This window comes from Macadamia integrifolia, chromosome 4 (assembly GCF_013358625.1).
Source record: "Macadamia integrifolia cultivar HAES 741 chromosome 4, SCU_Mint_v3, whole genome shotgun sequence".
NCBI classification, from domain to species: Eukaryota; Viridiplantae; Streptophyta; class Magnoliopsida; order Proteales; family Proteaceae; genus Macadamia; species Macadamia integrifolia.
Window position 1 is genome coordinate 5,556,484 of NC_056560.1, and position 6,054 is coordinate 5,562,537.

Consider the following 6,054-nt stretch of genomic DNA (forward strand, 5'->3'; position numbering starts at 1 on the left):
TTAGATTGTTAAAACCTTCTTACTTTAATGGGGCTGTGTTCTAATAAGTGACGCAAATACCAATTTTATTTGATTTTAAGGAGAGGTATCGCTACTTGACAAAGTCACAAAGGGGGTAGGGTGGTATTTTTACATATCCCTATGTCTGGCATAAGGCGTAGGACCAAGCAGCATTCTATTTCAATTACGCTAGTGTCAGTCATTGGATGATGGGCTTGATCTGGGCAATTATCTAACTGATTTTGGGCCTCAAATGTAAGGTGGGCCTCATCTGGTATGTAGATTGTGTCACCACTTGCATGTGTACATGGATGGATGTAAGATGGTCCATGTGATAGGAAATCATTGGCAAAAGTTTTTCTTTAGTGGTGGATCAGGAAGAGTGTCCTTTTGCCACTGGTGATCTGATCGCGTGATTGAACTCTTATGTCATCTAATTCCATTCATATTGTTTCATTTTTTTTTTAAGAAAATTATTAGAAGTTGAAAACGTTAATCAAACCTAAATAGTTTAAACAGAGCTTAGCCTTATTGGATTGGCATCAAATTGGGGTATTGTGAATCAAAATCGAGTCAAAATCAAATCGAACACGAAAACCTAACCTAAACCAATGTAAAACCGGTTAAAACCTGACACCAACATAAAAAAGAAAAAAAGGGTTTTCTTTCATAATCATGTACATTTATATACCTGTCAAATGAAACTCAAATGAAATCGATAGGAAGCCAAATTTTCCTTTATCGATTTGATTTTTGATTTATCCATTCTTACACCAATACCGAATTAAACTAGACAGAATATAGTCCAACAGCCACCGTTTTTGATTAAAAGTTAGTTAGGTTCGAAGCATTTGAGTAGTTTTCAGTTATGTGTGAATTTCTTTGCCCGTCTAGTCTGAGGAGGGATTTGTCAAAAGGTGAAAAGAAAAAAAAGACCAAAGGAGTAATTGGGGGCGGGGAAACGAAACCCTTAGGTCAAACACAGATTTTCTCCAACCACGTCTCTCTCCCTCTCCAACAACAAATATGGAAGAATATCTCATAAGAAAATAAATATGGAAGAATAATAATAAGTCTAGATCCGACTCAATACAGACTAAGTAGTTGAAAATAAATGAAAAGAACGAAATTATTGAAATTAACATATAAGAAGATCAATTAGCCAAGATCATACGATAGAGACATTGTTAAGAAAGGATGACTTTTCCCTTGAGTGTTTCCTTCACTTACGGTGGAGGAAAACTTTCACTATATTCAACCTAGTCATTCCCATGTTCAAATTGAAATTGTGTTGCTAGGTTTGCCAATATGACCTACTTATATTTTCCGGGTGATAGCTGATCAAGCTCAAACTTGATACACACAACGTTACCATCATTCCCAATTTGCCTAATGAAAACTTGTTCCCAATCTGAATTTTATATCTATAGAAAAAAGAGGGTGGAAGTTTAATTGAAAAGTCAAACATATGAAGAAAATAAGTTAGCCATTTAAAATACCAAGGGAACAATCCAATACAAAATGGTTCATATGATAACAATTTGATAAATGACCAATTCAAAAATTGACCTTACCTATCAATATGGTTAAAATTCCTAAATCATGTTTCACATTATGTAAATCAAGTTGACGGTACAATCAAGTTTGACAACAGTATCGTTCTAATATTTCTTCTTATCTTCTTAACCTCTTTGGCTACAACTATACAAAGACAATATCATATGAATACATATTTTTGTTGGATTAAAGTCTCAAATTCGAGACCTTTTCGCCTATGATAGGGCAAGCCACCTGAACAAGGGGTTATTGACATATCCATGTCATATTACGGGTCTTAAAAACCTAAAAACCCTAGTTCTCATGTGTTGTATCCAACTAAAAAACCATCCAAGTCAATTAATCTCCTTTCTAAAGAAAACAATATTGGAGGTTCTTTCTTTTTTTCTTTTAAGGTGGGGTGGGGGTTTTAAGAGACAAGATTGGATTGGCATGTAATGTAATTATAGAATGGTTTGAGATTAGCTACAGGGCCCTACTACAAAAGGATATGATTAAAGTGATACCTTAATAATCAAATATATATATATATATATTTTTCAAATGGGGTGTTCTTGTTATCATTATGATTAATTATACTAATTACTACAAATCTCTGACATGCCCACAAATCATTCTGGCCTCGGAAATAGAAATACAAGGACCTAATTAAACCTAATGATGATACTCATGATCAATGACTCAATGTGGCGCCCAAATATGTCTGAACTCGGTCGAGACCCTTGAGCCAAGGATTTTTGGAATCGCTATTGGTATCGGATCCGTCATATTGATATATTGATCTGATCAATTCGAATCGGTTGATATATGACATGGATATGAGTTTTCTTTTATATAAAAATGGGGTTTCGATTTAATATCGGACTGATATAGTAGATCTCTTTCTATATCGGTATCGGTTTCATCAGCGACTGATACTGATACCGATACGGTGAATTGTGCCCCACAAAAAGTCGCAGCCTCCACATGGAAACCCCGATGGCCGACGGTGACACGTGACCCTACCCGGAGATGATAGATTAGATTAGAGTAGAGTAGATTAGATGGGAGTCATTGTTTGGCCTCAATTGCACATGGGAATTGGGATTTCTCACTTATTCTCCCATGTGATGTTGTAGACTTTTCTAAATAAAAATTGCTGAAATGTCAACGATCATCATCATTTTGTCTTTTTGTGAAATGAGATCCACCGACGACCATCCATTTAAAGAATTTGGCTTACCAACAAGAGGATTAGGAATATAAATATGTTGTAAAGAATGAAAATTCATATCCCAAAAAATATCATGTCTGCTGTTCATTCTTATATTTATCATCAGAAAAAAGGTCCCAAGGGTGGTTATTCTTTGCAGTGGGTGCGATCATGCGGTGAGAATCGGATGACTGAAAGTATTCAGACACGTGCCCCAAGATTGTCTTGATCATCCGGTGTTTTCCGCATGATCGCATTCGCTGCAAAGGATGTTTTCACCTTTGCACCAACGGCATAGGTTACGTTAATATTTTATTTCTAAATTCAATTTTTTTTCTTGACTTCCAAACATGATCTCTATTTATCAAAATCGAACCAATTACACTAGAATAGTGAACCATTTGATAAATGGTTCAATTTTGATTTTAAATAATGAAATTGTTTAATAATTGATTCGATTTTGGGTTTAATCAGTTAATCCGTTACATTTTGATTTATATATTGAATAACTAACACCTTCCTAAATCTTTGACATCTTCACGTCTTCACTCCATATTGATAACTTGTTTATGTTTTTCTCAAAATAATTATTTAAAATTAAAAAATATAATAAATTGTAATTTTTTATGTGAGAATAGGTTTATATTAAAATTTTGATTATCACTTTTTTTCTTTTTCTTTTTTTTAATGAGAATATGTTTTGAGTGCAATATTTTCTTTGAAAACGTATAACCATTTAATAAATAGTTCAGTTTTGATTTTTACATGTGACATGACCCTTAGTATTCTTATTGATTAATATTTTCTTTCGTGTAATTCTTAGCAGTAATTGTGTGTGAGACCCTTTTACTGCACAACTAAGTAGATCAACTTCACTATTAGTAGAGTTATTTTAATTATAAGGCTATTAAAATAATTAAAATAACCTTAGGGTTAGGTTTGAACTTTGAATTGAATGGATCTGGTCCATTGTCACCCTTTCCGCCTTGATTTATTCTTTTGTGAATGAATGACATGCTTTTCTATGACTCAAAATGACTTGAATTAATGTGGAAATTTTATCAATAGAAAGAAAAAATAATTAATGTGAAAATTTTGGTCTAGGTTTGACCCTTGGGGCTCGAAGCCCTAATCAGGCAGACATTTGGCTCGTTCAAACATTTATGGTTATCATAAACACTCAAGCCACGACATTAGAGTGTTGGATTGGATTAAGAAGGGTTAATTACGATCACTTTCAATACACGATAGGAGTTTAATGATGAAACCCAACCCTTATGGAGTCCAATCATGGTATAACATAGTGGTAAATAGAAGAGTCACATGGTGGTGGATGAAGATATAATCTCTTCATCCTTCGTGGCAATAAACTTTTTCCTAATGAAAACAAATATATGGAGTCTTCAATACCAAGGTTTCCTTATAAAAAAACAAAGAAAGAAAAAAAAAAATCAATTTCTTAGGTATCCATATCATCATACTTATCAAACAATAGGAATTGATCATATCAGGGTTGAAAATAATCATTTTACCCCTTTAAATAGAGGCTAAATCCTCTCTTAGACCATGATCTCTTGCAACAATTTCACATTATTCAAAGAGTGTAGGAGTCACTTCTGGATGTAGGATCCACACTAAACAGATGGTGTGAGATTATTGTAAGAAGTTATGATCTAAAAAAAAATCTAAACACCTCAAAATATCGATATTTTGGTTTTTAGATCATTTTACCCTTTTTTCTCCACCTATACCATTGTTATTGTACCAGTCTCGTGTTATCAAAAAAGAAAAAAAAAAAAAGTATGAATATCATATCGACATCGGGTACCAATGCTACTGATACCTTGGACTGTGGTGGACCAAAACATTATCTCTTGATCGTTTGTGGAGAGAAATTCTATTATTTGACATAGATACATAGGTATCTTCAATATTAATGTCTCGGTATCAATATCCGATTATTGTATCAATCGTGATCAATATGAATATGGATCAACTAGGGGTGTTAATCGGTTGGTTCGGATTGGTTTTGGTCTGGGTTGAGTCGATTTCGGTGTGGGAAAGTTAAAATCGAAACCGAATCAATAAGGAAATTCTGGTTTCGGTTTGGTTTCATTTTTAGTACGGTTTGGTTTTGGTTTATCTTTGGTTTCTTAAATGGATTTGTGACCGGGTTGGTTTTGGTTTTTGGTCCAGTTTGGATTCGACTTTCCATACAAATGTTTACAAAACTATGCAAATTTTGATTTTTTTAATGAATTTTGGAGTGTTTCGGTTTCTTACCGGTTCGGTTTCAATTTCGGTCTGGATTTTGAGCCGGTTTCGGTTTGGTTTCGGGTTCATCGGGTTTCCGGTGCAATTCGGTTTGATTTTGGGGTTGCAATACTCCTAACTGAACCGACCCAATAAGGCTTCAATTCGGTTCGATCCGTATTGTTATCGGTTTGATCCGACCGATTTTACTGGTTCGGTTTAAGAATTGACACCCCTAAGATCAACTATATCAAGCACGATCTGACCGTTTTGCTCTCAAAATATCATTACCTTTTTTTTTTTTTTAATCATTTTACTCTCTCTTGAACCGATACTGTTACTACGGAATGAGTACCTTGAGCCGTGATTAGTACAGCCCAAAGATAACGAGACGAAAGGAGGAAAATAAAAGCGACAAATATTAGGTTACATTGATGGCGATTTAGAGTGACATAATGGACGATGACTCATGAATTGAAACTTTCCAAGTCCAGTAATTAAGAATGGCTTATGACTAAGATATAAAAAAGAGGCAGCATCAGCAACAACACTAAGACCGGGTTGCTTTTATGTAAGTTTGATTGAAAGGTCTGTAGAGAAGGCTGGGGCTCTCATGTCCTGTGGTTGCTGGAACATCACCCTCAGATGTGCCATTGTTCACTTTTTCTGGGGGGCGGGGGGGAAGGGAGGAGGGGATGGGGACAGCTTTCTTTCTTATAATTTAGCCTTCTTAAACCCCTCTTAAGTCATTCTAATTTCTACAAAGAAAAAAAAAAAATCATTCTAATTGGGTTGGATGATGATTAAAAAAAAAAAAAAAAAAAAGATTCAGATTGGTCGTGATTTATTGATTAATTGAAAATACAAAATTAGATGAAATCCACTGTTTCGAAATTTTGAATCGACCGTGATAGATCATAATTCTACACTGATTCAACGGATTTTAGTATTTTTTTTGTTTCTCACCGAATCGTTGGCTTTTCATATTTAAGGTTTTTTTTTTTCTCTTTTGAAAATATTTAAAGGGTTGATTCTAGGGTTTTTGAGGTTAA